The sequence below is a fragment of the Telmatherina bonti genome (assembly GCF_933228915.1).
Source record: "Telmatherina bonti genome assembly, chromosome: 24".
Lineage (NCBI taxonomy): Eukaryota > Metazoa > Chordata > Actinopteri > Atheriniformes > Telmatherinidae > Telmatherina > Telmatherina bonti.
The window spans coordinates 30,497,272-30,521,668 of record NC_136633.1 but is presented as its reverse complement, the minus strand read 5'-3'; the positions used below and the strand labels follow the sequence as shown (position 1 = coordinate 30,521,668).

The 24,397-nt window shown below is 50.4% G+C and overlaps 1 protein-coding gene across 1 annotated transcript in view; it reads left to right on the top strand.

Annotated features, from left to right (window-relative positions):
• LOC306773952 (fidgetin-like) overlaps positions 1-24,397 on the top strand; it is a gene marked incomplete at both ends in the record, with an annotated part of 50,101 nt that overhangs the window by 573 nt on the left and 25,131 nt on the right. The window lies entirely within an intron of this gene.

Sequence of the window (24,397 nt, the reverse complement as noted above, 5' to 3'; positions counted from 1 at the left end):
TCGTCTTTGTGTTTCCAGCCCCCCCGTCTCACCAACCCCATCACCTTATCACCATCACTACCCGCACCTCCTGCTCACCGGTCCAGGTTCCTCTCTCCCAGAGATGGCGAACAGCTTCTCCTCCGATTCCTGAAAATCCTTCACACCGTGACCCGCCCCCCACCCTGCTGCCCACCTCCCTCGTCTTCCTCTGCTTCACTGTCTCCATGTCATTTTCAGGCGATCTGATTGGCTGATTGTATCTTCATCATCCCGACCAGATCAGTAGTTTCCCTGCGTGTAAAGCTCCAGGTCCGGTTCTGGTTCTGCTCTGGTTCCTGCTCGACCCCGCCGGGTCAGCGACCAGTTGGTGTGTCAGAGCGGCGAGGCTTCGTCCAGCTTCCTGCTGCATCAGGCCAGACGTCCAGTCGCAGGTTCAGGTCCTGAAGGACGTTTATCGTTGTACGAGTCGACATCTCGTTCCTCATGGAGCCACTAAAAGCAGCGAGACGGGCTGAAAGTCAGGACTGTTTGAGTTCAGCTTGACGACGGTGGAACGCTGACGCCGAACTTTAATGTCTCTGTTTGCCGATTCTTCTCCTCTTGCTGATTCCGGCTGGAAGCAGGTCTGCATCAGCTGTTCCAGCTGTTCCAGCTGTTCCAGCTGTTCCCGCTGTTCCCCCTGTTCCAGTGTCCCGCTGTTCCCCCTGTTCCAGTGTCCCGCTGTTCCCCCTGTTCCAGTGTCCCGCTGTTCCCCCTGTTCCAGTGTCCCGCTTTTCCCCCTGTTCCCCCTGTTCCAGCTGTTCCCCCTGTTCCCCCTGTTCCACCTGTTCCAGCTGTTCCCCCTGTTCCCCCTGTTCCAGCTGTTCCCGCTGTTCCAGCTGTTCCCCCTGTTCCAGCTGTTCCCGCTGTTCCAACTGTTCCCCCTGTTCCAGCTGTTCCCGCTGTTCCAACTGTTCCCCCTGTTCCAGCTGTTCCCCCTGTTCCAGCTGTTCCCCCTGTTCCCCCTGTTCCAGTGTCCAGCTGTTCCCCCTGTTCCCCCTGTTCCCCCTGTTCCCCCTGTTCCCCCTGTTCCAGTGTCCCGCTGTTCCCCCTGTTCCAGTGTCCCGCTGTTCCCCCTGTTCCCCCTGTTCCAGTGTCCCGCTGTTCCCCCTGTTCCAGTGTCCCGCTGTTCCCCCTGTTCCAGTGTCCCGCTGTTCCCCCTGTTCCAGTGTCCCGCTTTTCCCCCTGTTCCCCCTGTTCCAGCTGTTCCCCCTGTTCCCCCTGTTCCACCTGTTCCAGCTGTTCCCCCTGTTCCCCCTGTTCCCCCTGTTCCAGCTGTTCCCGCTGTTCCAGCTGTTCCCCCTGTTCCAGCTGTTCCCGCTGTTCCAGCTGTTCCCCCTGTTCCAGTGTCCCGCTGTTCCCCCTGTTCCAGTGTCCCGCTGTTCCCCCTGTTCCAGCTGTTCCCCCTGTTCCCCCTGTTCCCGCTGTTCCCCCTGTTCCCCCTGTTCCCGCTGTTCCCCCTGTTCCCGCTGTTCCCGCTGTTCCAGCTGTTCCAGCTGTTCCCGCTGTTCCCGCTGTTCCCGCTGTTCCCCCTGTTCCAGCTGTTCCCGCTGTTCCCCCTGTTCCCCCTGTTCCCGCTGTTCCCCCTGTTCCAGCTGTTCCCCCTGTTCCCCCTGTTCCCGCTGTTCCCCCTGTTCCCCCTGTTCCCGCTGTTCCCCCTGTTCCCGCTGTTCCCCGCTGTTCCAGCTGTTCCAGCTGTTCCCGCTGTTCCAGCTGTTCCAACTGTTCCCCCTGTTCCAGCTGTTCCCCCTGTTCCCCCTGTTCCAGTGTCCCGCTGTTCCCCCTGTTCCAGCTGTTCCCCCTGTTCCCCCTGTTCCAGCTGTTCCCGCTGTTCCCCCTGTTCCCCCTGTTCCCGCTGTTCCCCCTGTTCCCCCTGTTCCAGCTGTTCCCGCTGTTCCCCCTGTTCCAGCTGTTCCAACTGTTCCCCCTGTTCCCGCTGTTCCCGCTGTTCCCCCTGTTCCAGTGTCCCGCTGTTCCCCCTGTTCCAGCTGTTCCCCCTGTTCCCCCTGTTCCAGCTGTTCCCGCTGTTCCCCCTGTTCCCCCTGTTCCCGCTGTTCCCCCTGTTCCCCCTGTTCCAGCTGTTCCCGCTGTTCCCCCTGTTCCCCCTGTTCCCGCTGTTCCCCCTGTTCCCCCTGTTCCCCCTGTTCCAGCTGTTCCCGCTGTTCCAGCTGTTCCCGCTGTTCCCCCTGTTCCCCCTGTTCCAGCTGTTCCCCCTGTTCCCCCTGTTCCCGCTGTTCCCCCTGTTCCCCCTGTTCCAGCTGTTCCCCGCTGTTCCCCCTGTTCCCGCTGTTCCCCCTGTTCCCCCTGTTCCCGCTGTTCCCCCTGTTCCCGCTGTTCCCCCTGTTCCCGCTGTTCCCCCCTGTTCCCGCTGTTCCCCGCTGTTCCAGCTGTTCCAGCTGTTCCAGTGTCCCGCTGTTCCCCCTGTTCCCCCTGTTCCAGTGTCCCGCTGTTCCCCCTGTTCCCCCTGTTCCAGCTGTTCCCGCTGTTCCAGCTGTTCCCCCTGTTCCCCCTGTTCCCCCTGTTCCAGCTGTTCCAGCTGTTCCCGCTGTTCCCCCTGTTCCAGCTGTTCCCCCTGTTCCCCCTGTTCCAGCTGTTCCCCCTGTTCCCGCTGTTCCCCCTGTTCCAGCTGTTCCCCCTGTTCCCCTGTTCCAGCTGTTCCCCCTGTTCCCCCTGTTCCCCCTGTTCCAGCTGTTCCAGCTGTTCCCCCTGTTCCCCCTGTTCCCCCTGTTCCAGCTGTTCCCCCTGTTCCAGCTGTTCCCCCTGTTCCAGCTGTTCCAGCTGTTCCCCCTGTTCCAGCTGTTCCCGCTGTTCCCCCTGTTCCCGCTGTTCCCCCTGTTCCCCCTGTTCCCCCTGTTCCCGCTGTTCCCCCTGTTCCCGCTGTTCCCCCTGTTCCCCCTGTTCCCCCTGTTCCCGCTGTTCCCCCTGTTCCCCCTGTTCCCGCTGTTCCCCCTGTTCCCCCTGTTCCCCCTGTTCCAGCTGTTCCCCCTGTTCCCCCTATTCCAGCTGTTCCCCCTGTTCCCCCTGTTCCAGCTGTTCCCCCTGATCCCCCTGTTCCCCCTGTTCCAGCTGTTCCCCCCGTTCCCCCCGTTCCCCCTGTTCCCCCTGTTCCCCCGTTCCCCCCGTTCCCCCTGTTCCCCCTGTTCCCGCTGTTCCCCCTGTTCCCCCTGTTCCCGCTGTTCCCCCTGTTCCCCCTGTTCCCCCTGTTCCCGCTGTTCCCCCTGTTCCCGCTGTTCCCGCTGTTCCCCGCTTTTCCCGCTGTTCCCCCTGTTCCCGCTGTTCCCCCTGTTCCCCCTGTTCCCGCTGTTCCCCCTGTTCCCCCTGTTCCCGCTGTTCCCCCTGTTCCCCCTGTTCCCCCTGTTCCCCCTGTTCCCCCTGTTCCCCCTGTTCCCGCTGTTCCAGCTGTTCCCGCTGTTCCCCCTGTTCCCCCTGTTCCCCCTGTTCCCCCTGTTCCAGCTGTTCCCCCTGTTCCCCCTGTTCCAGCTGTTCCCGCTGTTCCCGCTGTTCCCCCTGTTCCCCCTGTTCCCCCTGTTCCCGCTGTTCCCCCTGTTCCCCCTGTTCCCCCTGTTCCAGCTGTTCCCCCTGTTCCAGTGTCCCGCTGTTCCCCCTGTTCCCCCTGTTCCCCCTGTTCCAGTGTCCCGCTGTTCCCCCTGTTCCAGTGTCCCGCTGTTCCCCCTGTTCCAGCTGTTCCCGCTGTTCCCCCTGTTCCAGTGTCCCGCTGTTCCCCCTGTTCCAGTGTCCCGCTGTTCCCGCTGTTCCCGCTGTTCCCCCTGTTCCCCCTGTTCCCCCTGTTCCAGCTGTTCCCCCTGTTCCAGCTGTTCCCGCTGTTCCCCCTGTTCCCCCTGTTCCAGCTGTTCCCGCTGTTCCCCCTGTTCCAGCTTTTCCCGCTGTTCCCCCTGTTCCCCCTGTTCCAGTGTCCCGCTGTTCCCGCTGTGCCCCCTGTTCCAGCTGTTCCCGCTGTTCCCCCTGTTCCCCCTGTTCCAGCTGTTCCCCCTGTTCCCCCTGTTCCAGCTGTTCCCCCTGTTCCCCCTGTTCCCCCTGTTCCCGCTGTTCCCGCTGTTCCCCCTGTTCCCCCTGTTCCCGCTGTTCCCCCTGTTCCCCCTGTTCCAGCTGTTCCAGCTGTTCCCCCTGTTCCCCCTGTTCCCCCTGTTCCCCCTGTTCCCCCTGTTCCAGCTGTTCCCGCTGTTCCCCCTGTTCCCCCTGTTCCCCCTGTTCCCGCTGTTCCCCCTGTTCCCCCTGTTCCCCCTGTTCCCGCTGTTCCCGCTGTTCCCCCTGTTCCCGCTGTTCCCGCTGTTCCCCCTGTTCCCGCTGTTCCAGCTGTTCCCCCTGTTCCCCCCTGTTCCCGCTGTTCCCGCTGTTCCCCCTGTTCCCGCTGTTCCCCCTGTTCCCGCTGTTCCCCCTGTTCCCCCTGTTCCCCCTGTCCCCCTGTTCCCGCTGTTCCCCCTGTTCCCGCTGTTCCCCCTGTTCCCGCTGTTCCCCCTGTTCCCCCTGTTCCCCCTGTCCCCCTGTTCCCGCTGTTCCCGCTGTTCCCGCTGTTCCCCCTGTTCCCGCTGTTCCAGCTGTTCCCCCTGTTCCCCCTGTTCCCGCTGTTCCCGCTGTTCCCCCTGTTCCCGCTGTTCCCCCTGTTCCCGCTGTTCCCGCTGTTCCCCCTGTTCCCCCTGTCCCCCTGTTCCCGCTGTTCCCGCTGTTCCCCCTGTTCCCGCTGTTCCCCCTGTTCCCCCTGTTCCAGCTGTTCCCGCTGTTCCCCCTGTTCCCCCTGTTCCAGCTGTTCCCCCTGTTCCCGCTGTTCCCCCTGTTCCAGTGTCCAGCTGTTCCCCCTGTTCCCCCTGTTCCAGCTGTTCCCGCTGTTCCCCCTGTTCCAGTGTCCCGCTGTTCCCCCTGTTCCCCCTGTTCCCCCTGTTCCAGCTGTTCCCGCTGTTCCCCCCTGTTCCAGCTGTTCCCGCTGTTCCCCCTGTTCCAGCTGTTCCCGCTGTTCCCCCTGTTCCAGTGTCCCGCTGTTCCCGCTGTGCCCCCTGTTCCAGCTGTTCCCCCTGTTCCCCCTGTTCCCGCTGTTCCCCCTGTTCCCCCTGTTCCCCCTGTTCCAGCTGTTCCCGCTGTTCCCCCTGTTCCCCCTGTTCCAGTGTCCCGCTGTTCCCCCTGTTCCAGTGTCCCGCTGTTCCCCCTGTTCCAGTGTCCCGCTGTTCCCGCTGTTCCCGCTGTTCCCCCTGTTCCCCCTGTTCCAGCTGTTCCCGCTGTTCCCCCTGTTCCAGTGTCCCGCTGTTCCCGCTGTTCCCCCTGTTCCCCCTGTTCCCCCTGTTCCAGCTGTTCCCCCTGTTCCAGCTGTTCCCGCTGTTCCCCCTGTTCCCGCTGTTCCCCCTGTTCCAGCTTTTCCCGCTGTTCCCCCTGTTCCAGCTTTTCCCGCTGTTCCCCCTGTTCCCCCTGTTCCAGTGTCCCGCTGTGCCCCCTGTTCCAGCTGTTCCCGCTGTTCCCCCTGTTCCAGCTGTTCCCCCTGTTCCCCCTGTTCCAGCTGTTCCCCCTGTTCCCCCTGTTCCCCCTGTTCCAGCTGTTCCCGCTGTTCCCCCTGTTCCAGCTGTTCCCCCTGTTCCCCCTGTTCCCGCTGTTCCCCCTGTTCCAGCTGTTCCAGCTGTTCCCCCTGTTCCCCCTGTTCCCGCTGTTCCCCCTGTTCCCCCTGTTCCCCCTGTTCCCCCTGTTCCAGCTGTTCCCCCTGTTCCCCCTGTTCCCGCTGTTCCCCCTGTTCCCCCTGTTCCCGCTGTTCCCGCTGTTCCCGCTGTTCCCCCTGTTCCCGCTGTTCCCCCTGTTCCCGCTGTTCCAGCTGTTCCCCCTGTTCCCGCTGTTCCCCCTGTTCCCGCTGTTCCCCCTGTTCCCCCTGTTCCCGCTGTTCCCGCTGTTCCCCCTGTTCCCCCTGTTCCCCCTGTCCCGCTGTTCCCGCTGTTCCCCCTGTTCCCCCTGTTCCAGCTGTTCCCCCTGTTCCCGCTGTTCCAGCTGTTCCCGCTGTTCCAGCTGTTCCCCCTGTTCCCGCTGTTCCCCCTGTTCCAGTGTCCAGCTGTTCCCCCTGTTCCAGTGTCCAGCTGTTCCCCCTGTTCCCGCTGTTCCAGCTGTTCCCCCTGTTCCCGCTGTTCCAGCTGTTCCCCCTGTTCCCGCTGTTCCAGCTGTTCCCCCTGTTCCCGCTGTTCCAGCTGTTCCCGCTGTTCCAGCTGTTCCCGCTGTTCCAGCTGTTCCCCCTGTTCCCGCTGTTCCCCCTGTTCCAGTGTCCAGCTGTTCCCCCTGTTCCAGTGTCCAGCTGTTCCCCCTGTTCCCCCTGTTCCCGCTGTTCCCGCTGTTCCCCCTGTTCCCGCTGTTCCCCCTGTTCCCCCTGTTCCAGCTGTTCCCGCTGTTCCCCCTGTTCCCCCTGTTCCAGCTGTTCCCCCTGTTCCCCCTGTTCCAGCTGTTCCCGCTGTTCCCCCTGTTCCAGTGTCCCGCTGTTCCCCCTGTTCCAGCTGTTCCCGCTGTTCCCCCTGTTCCAGCTGTTCCCGCTGTTCCCCCTGTTCCAGTGTCCCGCTGTTCCCGCTGTGCCCCCTGTTCCAGCTGTTCCCCCTGTTCCAGTGTCCCGCTGTTCCCGCTGTGCCCCCTGTTCCAGCTGTTCCCGCTGTTCCCCCTGTTCCAGCTGTTCCCCCTGTTCCCGCTGTTCCCCCTGTTCCCGCTGTGCCCCCTGTTCCAGCTGTTCCCGCTGTTCCCCCTGTTCCAGCTGTTCCCCCTGTTTCAGCTGTTCCCCCTGTTTCAGCTGTTCCCCCTGTTCCAGCTGTTCCCCCTGTTCCCGCTGTTCCCCCTGTTCCAGCTGTTCCCCCTGTTCCCGCTGTTCCCCCTGTTTCAGCTGTTCCCCCTGTTCCAGCTGTTCCCCCTGTTCCCGCTGTTCCCCCTGTTCCCGCTGTTCCCCCTGTTTCAGCTGTTCCCCCTGTTCCCGCTGTGCCCCCTGTTCCAGCTGTTCCCCCTGTTCCAGCTGTTCCCCCTGTTCCCGCTGTGCCCCCTGTTCCAGCTGTTCCAGCTGTTCCCGCTGTTCCCCCTGTTCCCGCTGTTCCAGCTGTTCCCCCTGTTCCCCCTGTTCCAGCTGTTCCCCCTGTTCCAGCTGTTCCCCCTGTTCCAGCTGTTCCAGCTGTTCCCCCTGTTCCAGCTGTTCCCCCTGTTCCAGCTGTTCCAGCTGTTCCCCCTGTTCCCCCTGTTCCAGCTGTTCCCCCTGTTCCAGCTGTTCCCCCTGTTCCAGCTGTTCCCCCTGTTCCAGCTGTTCCCCCTGTTCCCCCTGTTCCAGCTGTTCCCCCTGTTCCCCCTGTTCCAGCTGTTCCCCCTGTTCCCCCTGTTCCCGCTGTTCCAGCTGTTCCCCCTGTTCCCCCTGTTCCAGCTGTTCCCGCTGTTCCCCCTGTTCCAGCTGTTCCCCCTGTTCCCGCTGTTCCCCCTGTTCCAGCTGTTCCCCCTGTTCCCCCTGTTCCAGCTGTTCCCCCTGTTCCCGCTGTTCCCCCTGTTCCCCCTGATCCAGCTGAAGCGTCTGGAGCAGCGGCGGTCTAAACACCGCCATTTCAGCCGGAGTTTTCCGCCCGGTCTCCGTTCCTTCACGTGAAACCTGAAACGTTTCTGGAGTCGGTCCTCTGATCGACGTCGTTTCTGAACTTCCTCGCCGTTAAACTTCTTCTTCTATTGTTGTAAATGTTCGGCGTGACCTCCACCGCATGTCCTCCCTTTAACCTGCTTTTCATCACGTCGGGCAGAAACTCCACCGAAATCACGGAGTCAGCGAGATCAGCTGATGTTTGTGCTGAAATGAGACGAGCGTGTCGCCGTCCCGTCCCGGCGTGTCGGGTTCGACGTGGTTCGTCCAGGTGACGTGTCGGGGTTAAAAGTCCTTCCACGGTGTCTTCAACAGCAACTTTACAAATTCACATCTTTTATAAGGAAAAAGCAAACGTGGACTCCATCTTCAAGGTTTCCATGGAAACAACGCCATTTCTGGAAGCTGAAGGTTGTTTTTGTTCAGTTCAACATAAAAACAGACAAACTGCGTCTCTGCTGGTTTTTAATAAATATTTTCATCTTTTAAAGCCCAAACCGGCACTTTTATCTGTTCAGACACAAATTCAGGCTCCACAGATCGATCCGAGATGAGGCCGATCAGCCGATCGGCTGATCAACAAGCCCATCGGCTGATCAACAAGCCCATCGGCTGATCAACAAGCTGATCGGCTCTCCAGACCAAAGCAGAACAAACTTTAAAACGTGGAAAAGAAAGAAAAACGACATGAAATCAGGATTTAAGCTCAAAATTTCCTGCATTTACTTTTAAACCAGTATTTTTCTTTTCCAGTTGTAAAAATGAAGGTTTAACGTCTGTTTTATGTCGAATGGATCAATAATTTATGGAAATGTTCAGGCTGATTCTGATCATCCTGGTCATTGATTATCCTGATGTTCTGCTTTGTTTAAATGAGGACGATAAAACGGGTTTTTACATGAAAAACATGTTAAAGTTTCCACGTATAAAAGATTCGCTTTGCTTCCAGCCGAAGCCGTGGTGGCATTTTCCAGAGCCGACGCATCTTAACGCCGGAGGCGGAGCATTCGTACGGCGGGTATTTTACAGTTCTGTTGCCGTCGTACGCCTGGAGGCGGGGCTATTAGACCTCATGACCTCCAACCGTCACGTGTTTTTAAAAAAAATTATTTTCATTATTAATTTAATTCTTATATAAAATATAAAATATTATATAAAACAAAGAGCAGTCTGAGTCACATCAGGGTCAAAAGTGAGTTTTTACACTTATTTCTTACCAAATAAATGAGAAAATTTAGCTTCTTTTTGTCCTTTTAGCTCAGTAAGACGTTAAAAGTTGTTTTTTAGATTTTATTTGATAAAATGAGGAAGTTTATGATTAAAAGCAGAACTGTTTTTATAAAATAAGTTTTTGTGGAAAGATTGAGATTATTTTAGATCATTTTAATTATTTTTATTTTAACATCAAACTAAATTTTTTGCGTTTTTATGAAAATTTTCCGTAGTTTTTATCGGTTTGCTCTGCTTTATGTTTGTGCCCAGACGCCTTTAAAAAACACTTTTCCAAACCAAAAACCTTCTTTTTCCATCTGATCTCAGACGGAATGCTTTAATATGTGGATGCTGCGTGGGAACGTAGCGGACAGCGGCGACATGTCGCCGTGGCGACAACCAGGAATCCTGGGCAGAAACCAGTTTCAGCCCTGCATGAGGCGGTTGCATCACGGAGCCAGGCCTGCTGGAAGGACGCTGTCTGTATGCATACATGTGATTATTATGCTATCGGAGGCAGGCGTGCGCGTGTGTGTGTGTGTGTGTGTTGGCGGCGTTTCCCCACAGGAAGCAGGCAGAGCATTAGGATGTTGCTTGTACGACTCTGCTGGCAGGATGGACACATGTGGTAGCTAGCTAATGATAGCACGCAGCGCATAATGAGAGCCTCCGTCTGGCTCCTCTACCTGGCATCATGCATTAACCATACAGAGGAAGAGGAGGCACGCATGGTATTGACTTTTGAGTGGGTGTCTGCTTGTCCGTGGTTGGTTTTGTTTAGCGCTCCGGGGTCAGCATGGCTGCAAGCGCCGCACATTTAGAACAAGTTTCTTCTGCTTTTGTTTTGTTTTCTTGATTCTTTCTCCGTTTCTGGAGCTTCTTCGGTTGGAAGGGAAGACTCTCTCCTCGTCGGCACCTCTTGAGCTCCGTTAAATGGTTGTAAATTGATTTTGGATGTGAAGCAATGTGTACACTTAACAAGCCAAATGGGTTCAGTCGGTGTGGTCAGGAGATTATTCTATTAATGTATTCCTCACACTGTAATCCACAATATGTGGAGCGAAGGAGGGGCGCTGGCAGCGCTCCATCTCCTTACCCAGGAACATATATTTATCCTCTTCACTGCTCAAATCCCCCAGGGGGGCCCAGTGACATGCTTACTAATGTGTGCTTTGGAAACGGAGTGCTATTGTATCCCCTAAATCTCTCAAAGCGCTGTATGATTTGCCCATTGTCGTTAAATCGCTTTGCTTGTGCCAAGTACTTGCATCTCACTGAGGCTTAACGCTTTGAGGGTTTCAGGGACAGTTTCGAGTTCTTCTTTTGTTGATTTCAGGGAAAAGTGCCAAGACTGCTGTGCAGAATATTGTTTTGAGTATGCAGGAGGGAGGGGAAGGAAGGCCACTGCCAAGCCACTGCATTGAGGCCCCTGAATGGGCCATTCATATTTAGGAGAATCAGCCAGATGCCATATTGTTGGCTCAACAACGCGGAATATTCTCCAACAGCGACGGGATTGTAACAGGTTCCTCAGCTGAGAACGGCTAGAAAAGAACGCGGGGAAACTGAAAAGAGGGAATTAAAGACAGAAAAAGGCAGACAGGTTCAGTCGTGTCTCTGCAGGCTTGAAAATGTTGCATACAACACTTTTATACGAGAAAATAACAAGCTTTGATTTTATTCAAATTCTGATTTTAAATGATAAAATTAATATTTTAGTGATTTTCAGTTTTAATTAAATAAAATATGCTTTAAAAATTTACATTTACGTAATCAGGTGACATTTCAGATCCGACTTGTTTACATTGACCTGAGGGTAAGGTGTTTGTGTTTGAATGAAATAATTAATTAAGCCGGTTTAGAAAAACATCAAAAACCTGATTATTATCTGATTTCTGGAGTTATCAGATTATTCAAGTCCTCACGTAAACGGCACAATCTGATTAGGAGAAATTGGATTAAAATTCCCAGATTTTTCCCCAAATCTTGGAAGTCATTGTGCATTTTGATCCATACATTTCAGTTTTTATCTGTACAATTATTTTTTTTAGATTTTTACATATTTTTTTCTTTTAAACATTTACAATTGGTTTTTGCATTTTTCAAATATTTTTTAAACAATTTTACTTTTTTACATTTTTACAAACTTTTTAAACTTTTACATTTAACATTTTAAAAAATGTTTTACATTTAGAAAGTTTAAAAAAATATTTTTTTTTTACATTTTTAACATTTTTACAATTATTTTTTTTTATTACAATTTATTTTTTACACTTTTACAATTAGTTTTTGTAATTTTACAATTAGTATTTATAGTTTTCAATTTTTTATTGACATTTTTACTAATTTTACATTTTTTAACATTTTTATAATTTGTATTTTGCATTTTTTTAACATTTATTTTGTGTTAAAAAAAACTGCACTATTATCTCAATGTGGGAGAAACTGAAAACATGATTGTGTAAACAAAGGTTTGCATATAAACGAAGTAAAATAAACATTTTGTATATTTTTCAGGCTGAAAAGCTTCCAAAATTGCGGCTAACGCTAAACCTGTGATTAACAGTAACAGGAAGCTACGTTGCTACGCACGTACCGCGATAGGAAAATGTAGAACATGGTTTTTCAAACAGCAGTTTGTAGACGTAGAAGATAGAGCGATTTTATGATGTCAACATCTTTATTTTAGCATTTTTCTTACCGTCTTATTCTTTTTTTGTACTTCTCTCCTAAATATCAAATTTACTGCATTCCAGCCACTTTAAAAAAAAAAAAATCAAATATATTGATTAAATGATCAGCGCAATCCGTTATACTTTGGGATTACGTTGCGTTGACCTACGACTGACGTAATGGGCAAACGTGGAAAAGGAAGGAAATCGGGCTGCACCTTCCAAAATAAAAAAAAAAAAGACAAAAAGACACATGTATGTCTCCTGTCTCAGCAGGTCTCCCTGGCCGGGAGTAGCAGTTCCTGTTGTCTGTTGTCTTTCTGTCCTCTTCCCCCCACACAGCAGAGGCAGATGGCTGCCTGTCCTGAGCCGGGTTCTGCCGGAGGTTTCCTTCCTGTTAAAAGGGAGTTTTTTCCTTCCCACTGTCGCCAGTGTGCTTGCTCAGGATGGGAGATTGAGTTGGACTCAACTCAATCTGTTGGTTTCCTTATATAGGCTGTTATGAATTGGCTTTTATTATGTTTTCCCCTCTGTCTGTAAAGCGTCTTGAGATGGCATTGCCGGGATTTGACGCTATATAAATAAAGTTGAATTGAATTGAAAACCTCCATCAGGTCTCTTATCAAGTTCACATCTTTGCTAAAGAACCCGTCGTATCTCATGCTCTGATGTTACTGTTAGCATGCTTAGCTTAGCATGAACTCCAGGATGGCTAAACCCCCAATGTTACTCTGAACGTTGTTTTCACCGCCAACTGTCGCTCCTTACGGGACTTTTTGTTGACTCGTTTCTTTCATAAATGCGTTGGGGCTAATTTTACCGTCTTCATGCCTGTAGGTCACATTGGTCTTTACCACACAGCTAGCTGAGTTCTGATTGGCCGTCGTGTGCCGAGTTCTGATTGGCCGTCGTGTGCCGAGTTCTGATTGGCTGTCGTGTGCCGAGTTCTGATTGGCCGTCGTCTGCTGAGTATTTCTTGTTTCTTGATGAGAGCATAGTTTTGATCTTCTTGCATTTAGTTTTATTGGTTTATTGGCAAATTGTTAGTTGATCAAAAAGGTTGATTGCTTTCAGTCTTGCACAAAGCAAGGCGGCAGCGGAGCTCTCCGTTAGCGCTCGGTGTGGAGAGACCTTAGCAGGACGTCATCGTGGTCCTTTGTGTTGCACATGCACCGAGTATTAATCACAGCTGGATCTGCGCCTGAGAGGCTGATCAGATTTATTGTTTGGCTGCACGGGACAGTAATGGGTGTTTAATTACTCAATAAAAGGCCTTTTATAGATCCCCAGGCCTCCTGTGTGTTGAGCAAATGGTATTGATCTGTCTCCAGGCTGCAACATGATAGCCTGTGAAGGAGAATTAGAGCTGTTAGCCAGCTAGCTTTTTCTCATTCATTAGTTGCATTAGCAGAGGGTGGTTAAGACGTAGCGGTGTTGTTAATCCCAACGTCGCTTAGTCTTGTGCTGTAAAGCTCTCTGCAGCTCGTTTACACAGAAATGGATCATATGGATCATTATTTACTACCAACAGTCTGAGAGTCTGCTGGACTTCATGCAGCACTTGTAGCTGAGCTCTGAGCTGCATTAGCTTGGCTACCTGCAAGTCTGCGTGTTTAATCCCACCATCTCCCTCCCTCCTAATCTGTCATCTGACTGTTCCTCCTCCTCTTCTCTTTGAGGACTCAATCTGGATCTCCTTTTCGCTCCACTCCACTCGCAGTAAATCCAATCTGAAGACGAGCAGGAGGACGTGTGGTTTTTCCCAACATGTTTCCACTCCGGCCGACGTGCGTGTGCTCGTATGCAGGCCGGCATGGTGTCCACTTTGTCTGGGTTTTGCTGAAATGCGTCTGCCTTGCATCCATTGTTCTTTTATGTTCAGAGCATATCGCTTCCTCTGTGAAGCAGCTCCACTTCGCTTGATGCACGGTGAAACCGCTGCTATATCTCCCTTGATGTGTCTGTATCAAATGAATGTGGGCTATTACAGACGTGGTGGAGTCAGCTGGGCGGCTTTGTGGACAAAAAAAAAACCTGCAAGGACCATGAAAGAGACATTGTCCACTACAGACCATACAGTTCTTTAGTAGATAAATGGATTTTCATGCTTATCAAGCGGGACAGTGACATGAGTGAAAACTGTGGAGAATGTGGAATTATTCTCTCCGTCTGACCGAACACATGAACAACTGTAGCATTAAGCGTGTGTGGTCTTCCATTGTCCTGCAGTTCTTTTATTCAGGTGCCACATTCAACCCAAAACAATCTGGCATGCAGCGCTAACGCTACAAATGTGTATGATGTGTGGAGAGAGCAGAATCTGGATCGTTTAGATTCATGAAGAGGAGGAAATAATACCACGTGTTATCAACATGCATTTTCATCAAGCTAGCAAATCCCACATAGCTGTTTTTAATTTTCTGAGACGTCGCAGCTGGACAGTCAGTATATTTAATTCAACACAGTATTTCAAAGATGCACGTATTTCTCCCACTTCAGAGTTTAAATAAAACCTTTGTAGAAGAAGCAGGTCAAAGTCTGGCTAGCTGTTAGCCACCTATGTCAGCTACAGATGTACTTAGTTTTAGCTCTTTAATGGCTCATTGGCTGAATTACAGTTTATGAAAACCAAAAAGCAGTTAGCCTGCTTACTAACACATATGGCATTATCTCTCTGTTCGTTTTTCAACTTCAGCCAGTTAACGGAAGGTGTTGCAAACACATCTTACCATATCCAATATGTTTATATTTAATATATATTTTTAAAAATATATAATTTTGATACAGTTTTTCAGAAATAGATACTGAGATGATTTGTCTTAGGCTGAAACTTGAGCTAGCTGTTAGCCTCTGATTTCTACAAAGTTTACTTTGCATTTCCCTTTTAACCAGAATTAGCATACTGTTTAATAAAACGAATAAAGAACAAGTAGTATCTTTAATACACACACACACACACACACACACACACACACACACACACACACACACACACACACACACAAATATATAAGATCAATATTGAAGTGTACTCTGGATAAGTTAATAAGTTAAATTTAGACTAGCTATTAGCCACTTATAATAGCTACAGATGTACTTAGCATAGCATTAGCTTATTATTTAGTATACTAAATCAGATTAATACTTTAGTTTACTTATAAAAACAACAAAATAATAGCTGCTATATCTAATAAACTTAATTTAGATAATGCATTATTTTCTACCATTTTTTCCTTCCAATGTTGAAATGAGAAATCTGCAGAAGAAGAAAGTCAATTTTAGGCTAGCTTATTATTTCATCAGAATTAGTATTCTGCTTAATAAAGCAATAAAATCACCTCATCTCTGTGTTTTTAACCACGTATTCTGTGTAACTGGTATGTTTTTTACTTAAAGATAACGTTTCTTTTCCTTCTTTGAGGCAGTTTTACGCTATTAGCTAGCTAGTAGCTCCACGAAGGGCAGCCGTTGCGGTGAGGTGTCGTGTGCCGTAGAAGATGCTCGCTAACGGGGAACATGGGCGGAACAAAGTCCCCGGGCTCTAATCCGTTATAAACGGAGAGTTAACTCATGTTGTAATCCCAGAAACTAGTTTCCCAGCAGCTGTACATTAAACCCTGTTAACATGCCGCGGGGCGCCAATGGGAGCGATGGTGCGGCGGGGCGCCAATGGGAGCGATGGTGCGGCGGGGCGCCAATGGGAGCGATGTGGACTCGATGCAGAGCCAGTGATCTAGGTAATCTGCCTCTGCTGTGGGACAGGTCTGTCGCTCCACAAATCAATTGGCTTCATGTCCGTACCATTAAGCTAACATGACGCGTCGGAGAGCAGCAAACCGGTGGTTTAATTCCCCTGGATGGCGTCCAGGTGGACAGTCCTCCTCCTGATCCCCTCTGCTGTTATTTCCACCCCTCCTTCCTGCTTTCCACTTCAGTCAATGCGGTAACTCTCCGTGGACGAGCGCTTACAGGGATATTGCTTGGAGGGATTATTTGTGTGTGTGTGCGTGTTCAGAGGAAGAGATTTTGGCCATTGAACCCTCGCTCTGTCCTCCAGTACTGTGTCTATACTGAGTAAGTGATCCCCTGGGATGCAGAGCACACATCCTTCCCTATCGCTCTCTACGCCTCCATCTCCCATCACCCCGTCTTTGTTTGTCTCTGTGTTCATACAGCACAGCGGTACAGTATTAGAGGGGGGGCTGCGTCAAAAACACCCCTTCCTCATGTCAGGGCAGCTGGAAGTTCAGCACTTCCTCTGGTCTAAACGTGTCTGTTGGCGTGGAGCTGGTGGCGTGGAGCGGTCCTGCCCCCGCTACGGCCCCGGCTAACCGTTCAGCTGCTATACCGCCAGCGGTGTGTCCAGCGGTGGCGGATCTGCAGCGTGCTGGGGGTAAATCTGGGCCCTGACAGGTAGGCAGCGTCGTCTGAACTTTGGGAAGCGTTGGAACGACGGCGTGTGGAAACCCGCACGGCGTTTCAGTCGCCTGCTGTGCCAGAAGATTTTTCCTGTTGCTAGGAGATGCTGCAGCCCTTTGGACACATGTGGTCAGCTGTTGGTGGCGAGCCGGGGCATTTGCAGCAGCAGAATGGCCGATGTCGGCGCGTCGCAGGAAGCCGAAACAACTTATGAAGAACTGAAAGGTGAAGAGCTGGAAAAAACACTCCCAAATGGAAATGTCATCGCTGGAATTCCCCCGTGAGACCGGAGCGAAGGAATGACATTCATCTTAGAGCCGTCTTCATCTTAATAAATCTGCTGCTCCTTCCTCTCCACCGCTCTCCTGATCTGCCGTCCTGCAGGATACGACGCTCCGCAAACACAAGCTGCAGCATCCGAGCCGTTTCCACGCTTTCCTGCTTCCCAAACCTGACGGGAAACACTGCGTCTCAGTTCACCTCCGACCTCCAGTCCTCGCGTTGCTAATGAAGCCTTTTATATGAATCTTTCACCGAACAACACATCTGTTTGTCGAATAAATGACATTTTCATTGGCAGATGCAATTAAATAAATCTGGACTTTAATCCTTTAAACTGACAAAATAAATAAACACATACATTGTTTTAATATAAATATATTTAATGTCTGGAAGGCATGAGTGGCACCAGAGTTTTCTCTTTTCATACAATACCATTCGTTTATGGAACTTTTTTATTGATACCAATATTGATCCTGATACTTCTCAGTCCTTATAGGAAAATCACAAATTATCTCTAATACAAAAAATGTCATTATTTGAAAGTAAAGCTTTTAATAAAATAATAATTAAACCAATTAGTAAATTAAAACAAAAGATAAAATGTTTTTTTTTAAAAAATGAACAAATAATTAAACTGGAGATTAATAAAATATTTCCATGAATGGAAAATAAGAAAATCAGAATCAGCTGGAAGGATGGGTGGGGGGGCATACCTGAACACGGTGAAATATTACAGAACGTCCAATAACCTCCATGAACCAGTGAAATGTTAAAACATCACCAAGAACAGGATCATTATGAAATCTGACGGACGCTTCCATAAACCGTATAAAAGATGGGCGGAGCCTCCGTGACGCTACCGCAGGTTTCTGAAGAGCTGAAGCTCATTGGACGGTTCCCAACGTCGCCTTCTTGGCAGCGTCACGCGTCTCGTCTCTACTGGAAAACACTGAGAGCGTCATGGTGAATGATGGACATCTTTTCAACTCCAGGCTGCTTGTAGCTAAAAGCTAACCAAGCTAACCCCAACGGGAGCTAACCGAGCTAGCCCCAACGGGAGCTAACCAGCTATTGGTGCTAGGCGGGCCAAAGCTAAGGCACAGAGTTAGCTGTCTAAAAATGGTGGTTCTACTGAATGCCTGTCAATCAAAAGGACACGCCTCTAAATATGCCGAACTTCGAGATTAAATTACTTTTAAACGGGCGAGTTAGAAAAAAATTCACAGTTGTCATGAAGGTAAACCTGACCTTTTAAACCTAAAATGGATTTTTGTACCAGGCTGTAAACATGTTTATTACTGCTGTAAACATGTTTATTCCTGCTGTAAACATGTTTATTCCTGCTGTAAACCTGTTTATTTCTGCTGTAAACATGTTTATTACTGCTGTAAACATGTTTATTCCTGCTGTAAACATGTTTATTACTGCTGTAAACATGTTTATTTCTGCTGTAAACATGTTTATTACTGCTGTAAACATGTTTATTTCTGCTGTAAACATGTTTATTCCTGCTGTAAACATGTTTATTCCTGCTGTAAACATGTTTATTACTGCTGTAAACATGTTTATTCCTGCTGTAAACATGTTTATTACTGCTGTAAACATGTTTATTCCTGCTGTAAACATGTTTATTCCTGCTGTGAAGTTGGTCTTTTTAACATGGGAGTCTATGGGGATTTGCTCCGTTTTGGTGCCCCTAGTGGATGAAGGGGGAACTGCAGGTCCTCCCTTTCCTTTTAACCTCCGGGAGTTTCTGATTGGACTCATCATGATCATGTGACATAAAAAATGATTAAAGCTAAGTCCTGCTTCATAGACTGGCTAATCGTCATTCTGCTTCACTAGCTAGCATCGAAACAAATTATTCTGTCATTAAACTTGATTAGCAGTGTTTCTAAAAGTTAGCATGAACAGCACTTAGCTTAACTGTATTAGCGTCCACTTATAATTAGGATTTTCAATTTAAAACATATACCAGTCATAATGAAATATATTTATTATTCCCATCCCCGTACTTAAAAATCTTCAAGGTTGACTGAAATATCAATTCAGTCTTGGTTTTGTTTTATTTGGCTAAAATTAGAACAGTTGCTAAAAGGTAGCTTGGACAAAAATTAGCTTAAACCAAAGTTTTCAATTAAAACTTTTTTTCTTAAATATATCAGAAAATGTATAAAGAGCGGAAAGATATGTATCTTATTCCTAGCCATATGCCAATAAGGCTGACATGATATCAGATATCAATCCCTTTTGTTCAGCTAAAATTAGCATAGGTATAAAAGTTGAACGTAAATTAGTTTTTCATTTTTCCTTACGTTCCAGCCTTATAAACTCTTTATATTTCCAACCCCATGTACACATTCACACTGAAAAACTTAAACTCAGTGACATCTTGACTTTTTTTTGCTAAAACTAGCACAGTTGCTAAATTTTAAGATAATTATGATTTTATTTTTCCTTTAACTGACTGTGGTTTTATCCGCCATGCAGCTGATAAGTCTCCAGTTGAAGTGGTTTGTTCTGTCTGTCTTATGGCTCATCAGTCGGGCATTTCCTGTCTCAGTCTGGTCCTGGTGCTGGCGTCCCGGTCCACGGCCGGACTCGGCTTGCTTCAGCCGACCGCCGGCGCCATTTTGGCCGATGTGATGAGCAGGAAGGGCCTGATGCCATGTTTATCGAGTTTTAGACGACGACACGATGCCACCTCAGGAGAGCGTGTGTGTGGCGTGCACGAGGAATCGCGGCGTGAAAAGGGCGGCTGGATGTGTGTGCACGGCGCAGCGTTGAAGCCAGATCCAGCGCGGTAACGTGAGATCAGACATGGCCTGTTAGCTGCAGCTGCTGTCAGCGGCTCGCTCTAACTCTGTTAAGGACGTTATTGATTGCTCGTTATTACCCCGTTCCCTGAAAGATGAGCGTCCCCTATGATCACATTAAATCTCTCCTTGTCCAATTCTCCTGAGATGCCTTCTGCTCATCGCTGCCCATCAGCGTTCTCCTGCCAGATCTGATATCAAGCAGCCAGGATCCTTTATTGTCTCTGCTTCTCTTTCCGGCTTGTTTGATTTCCTCGCTGCTTGTTCTGTTTTTAAACCAGCGCCGTTTGGCTAATTGATGTCTTTACTCAGTGGGACGCGAATCAGGCATTTATTTGTTTCCTTTTCATTTGTGCAAAGGAATGCGTCAGGATCTCATGTTAACGTTGTGATCAGTGTTTATTGACTTGAAGCTGAACAAGAGGAGAGAAGAAGAAAGCTGGAAACGTCCTTTAATTCCTGGAAAACAACATCCTCGTTCCAAACTAAATCTGTTTTTGCTGACAAATTCCTCCCGCACCCCCCCGTCCGAGCGGTGTGCCCTCTTCCATGCCTCAGGTTGTCATTTCTGCTGACTATAAACAGTTGTTGAAGGTGTCGGGCGTCCGCCAGCGCCTGTGAAGTTTGGGACTGTAGGAATCCAGCCATCTCTCCGGCATGAATAATGCAGAGCTATCGACTGTGTCAGAGGAGCGCGAGGAGACGTGGGGCAGCCGGCTTTATATTCCGCTGCTGAAGCCGACTGGATGGCCTCGCTTTGAGACAAACTGCTGGCCGACCGCTCCAACCGGACGCTACCAGAACCGCCACGGCAGCGTACGAAGTTCCTCGTCCCTCCGTGTCCGTTCCGTGTTCCCGTGTCCTCCAGCCAACTGCTGCAGAGAGAGAATCTGCAAACCCCTCGACACCACCAGTTCAGTCTCAATGCCGCTGATCGATGTCGTATCGATCCGCTGTTTGACAGTTTAGACAACCTGTGTGAATCCCAGCATAATGCCAAGGATCGGTGGATTTCAGCAGCCGTTCATACGCTGGCGTTCATACGCTGCCGCTCATACGCTGCCGCTCATACGCTGCCGCTCATACGCTGCCGTTCATACGCTGCCGCTCATACGCTGCGTTCATACGCTGCCGCTCATACGCTGCCGTTCATACGCTGCCGCTCATACGCTGCCGTTCATACGCTGCCGTTCATACGCTGCCGCTCATACGCTGCCGCTCATACGCTGCCGCTCATACGCTGCCGTTCATACGCTGCCGCTCATACGCTGCGTTCATACGCTGCCGCTCATACGCTGCCGTTCATACGCTGCCGCTCATACGCTGCCGTTCATACGCTGCCGCTCATACGCTGCGTTCATACGCTGCCGCTCATACGCTGCCGCTCATACGCTGCCGTTCATACGCTGCGTTCATACGCTGCCGCTCATACGCTGCCGCTCATACGCTGCCGTTCATACGCTGCGTTCATACGCTGCCGCTCATACGCTGCGCTCATACGCTGCCGTTCATACGCTGCCGCTCATACGCTGCCGCTCATACGCTGCCGCTCATACGCTGCCGCTCATACGCTGCCGTTCATACGCTGCGTTCATACGCTGACGTTCATACGCTGCCGCTCATACGCTGCGTTCATACGCTGCGTTCATACGCTGCGTTCATACGCTGCCGCTCATACGCCTCCGCTCATACGCCGCCGCTCATACGCCGCCGCTCATACGCTGCCGCTCATACGCTGCCGTTCATACGCTGCCGCTCATACGCTGCCGCTCATACGCTGCGTTCATACGCTGCCGCTCATACGCTGCCGCTCATACGCTGCGTTCATACGCCGCGTTCATACGCCGCGTTCATACGCCGCGTTCATACGCCGCGTTCATACGCTGGCGTTCATACGCTGGCGTTCATACGCTGGCGTTCATACGCTGGCGTTCATACGCTGCCGCTCATACGCTGGCGTTCATACGCTGCCGCTCATACGCTGCCGCTCATACGCTGGCGTTCATACGCTGGCGCTCATACGCTGGCGCTCATACGCTGGCGCTCATACGCTGGCGCTCATACGCTGGCGTTCATACGCTGCCGCTCATACGCTGGCGTTCATACGCTGCCGCTCATACGCTGGCGTTCATACGCTGGCGTTCATACGCTGCGTGCATACGCTGGCGTGCATACGCTGGCGTGCATACGCTGGCGTGCATACGCTGCCGCTCATACGCTGCGTTCATACGCTGGCGTTCATACGCTGGCGTTCATACGCTGGCGTTCATACGCTGGCGTTTATACGCTGGCGTTCATACGCTGGCGCTCATACGCTGCCGTTCATACGCTGCCGTTCATACGCTGGCGTTCATACGCTGCCGTTCATACGCTGGCGTTCATACGCTGGCGTTCATACGGTGCGTTTATACGCCGCTGTTCATACGCCGCCGCTCATACGCCGGCGTTCATACGCTGCTGTTCATACGCTGCTGGTCATATGCTGCTGTAACAGCACATTGAGCCCATATCAGGCTTCCGTCCTGCAGGTTTTCCATGTTTCCCAGCTGCCACACACCTGACTCAGATGAATGGGTCATTAAGAGGCTGCTGCAGAACTGGACAACAAGCTGCTAGAGAACCTTTTCATCTGGATCAGGTGTGATGCAGCAGGGAAACATCTAAAACCTGCAGGACCCTGGACCAAGAGGTCAGAGTGGCTGATCCCTGCAGAACATCTAGAGGCTGGATTGTAGACCTCCTGGACGGATAGAAACGCTGGAAAACCTCCGTAGACCAGCTGGAGGGTCACATGACCATCACAGTTCCACACTGCTGGTCCTGATGGGGGAGGACATGGACCTGGGGGGGGGGGGTGGATCCAGTCCTCCATCCTGAGCTGCACGAGGCGACAGTGGGAAGGAAAAAACTCCCCTTTAACAGGAAGAAAACCTCCGGCAGAACCCGGCTCAGGGAGGGCAGCCATCTGCCTCGACTGGTTGGGGTGGAGACGACAGGAAAGACAGAAAAAGGAGAAATAAGTTAGAGACGCAATATTGGCATATATTTATACATTAATATATTAGAGAAATAGAGCAGGAAAGTTCTTGTTTGTGATTTGGAGCTTTCAGTTTATGGAGAGTTCATGTCGGCGGATGTTTGGCAGACTCTACAGCAGCTGGACCAGATTAGATACTTCAAACATGAAGGACCCTGCAGGTCCATGGGGGCTTAGAGGTTATCCCAACCAGTAGCCCATCCCGGACACCAGCATGTGCAGCGTTGCATCAGGGCGGCGGTAATCTCCACCTGCTGCTGAACTCTAGTCTGGCCTGCTTGCCAAGTGGTTGATACGCCGTCTTAACAAGCTGCCCAGGCAAGGGGCAAGGGCATGTCTATCTTAGCTCCTACCGCATGGACAGGAGGATCGTTGAGGAGTTCAGCTTCCTGGGCTCGTAGCTCGCCATCAACTGGGTTTAAATTGGAACAAAAGAAAAACCCGGCCTGTATAAACAGGACCAGTATATTAGCTGCTAATTGTTGACCAACAATAATTAAAGAAAAATGCTCAAAATGTTTAAAACACAAATTGGCATCTAAAGTGCACTTAAAATTATCAAGACATGTCATAATATAAAAAATCTTTTCATACCTTACATAGGGTGATTACATAGGGTTAGCAGCTAACACGGAGCTAATGCTAAGCTAACCATTGGAAATGAATGGAGACCAGCTAGCGCGTGGTCGCATTGATGACAAACAACCACTCACCAACTCGCAGTGACTATATTAACACGGTCACTCGCTTTGCACGGCTCTGTTCCAGTGACACACACCTAAAACAGGGTTTGGCATAACGTAAGATGATGGTAATACAGATATTAGCACGATCTAAGTTGTCCAAAGTGATCTTTTACCTGCTGCAGCTTATCCCCATTCAACCCCCATGCCTCGCGACCGCCGGAGCCGGCATGATTAAAAGTACTCGGTCACATGATTCACGTGCATCACGTGGCTACTGAAATCCCGCGGAAGGGCCCGAAATCACGCGAGAAGTCAACACGGCTCATTTACAGGCAGTGGTGGAATTATAGTTATAAAGAAGGCATTTTATCTGTATGTTATTTACAGGGGTTACACAGATCTTCTCACTGATGAGCTTATTAAACCAGTTTACAGGCTGCTCTGTTAAACTGGTTTATATGGAGACTTCACAGCTTCTTTATTGCACCTCTTTGGAAGAAAGAACCTCGAAAGAATCCTGACATGAATGAAGTGTTTTTACTTCCAGTGTTTTTACAGTGTAATGACTGCGCTGTGGTCCCGTCTGACGGCGTACACCCCCAACCCAAACACAGCCACAGACACACATGCATCTGCAGATGGTGGCACTCCGGCAGTCATTCCCGGACTGTCTACGTGCCAGCTATGGCAACACACACACACACACACCGACACACACACACGCACACACACACACACAGCCTGGCGGCAACAAACACGGTGATGCATCATTGAGCATCGGCTGGTTTTTCTCTGACTGCTGAAGGGAAATCAGTGTGGTGTTAAGTAACCAGCCGAGACCACACACACACACACACACACACACACACACACACACACAGCACCTCCACTTCTACACATACATCATGGAGCTCGGATAGCAACTGGTCTAATGATATTAGTGGGTTTGGAACGCCACGAAGTACACATAGGACTTTACGGAAAATACACGTAGGACTTTACGGAAAATACACGTAGGACTTTACGGAAAATACACGTAGGACTTTACGGAAAATACACGTAGGACTTTGCGGAAAGTACACGTAGGACTTTACGGAAAGTACACGTAGGACTTTACGGAAAGTACACGTAGGACTTTACGTGAAGTACACGTAGGACTTTACGGAAAATACACGTAGGACTTTACGGAAAATACACGTAGGACTTTACGGAAAGTACACGTAGGACTTTATGGAAAGTACACGTAGGACTTTACGGGAAGTACACGTTGGACTTTACGGAAAGTACACGTAGGACTTTACGGAAAGTACACATTGGACTTTACGGAAAGTACACGTAGGACTTTACGGAAAGTACACGTAGGACTTTACGGGAAGTACACGTTGGACTTTACGGAAAGTACACGTAGGACTTTACGGAAAGTACACGTAGGACTTTACGGGAAGTACACGTAGGACTTTACGGGAAGTACACGTAGGACTTTACGGGAAGTACACGTTGGACTTTACGGAAAATACACGTAGGACTTTACGGGAAGTACACGTTGGACTTTACGGGAAGTACACGTAGGACTTTACGGAAAATACACGTAGGACTTTACGGGAAGTACACGTAGGACTTTACGGAAAGTACACGTTGGACTTTACGGAAAGTACACGTAGGACTTTACGGAAAGTACA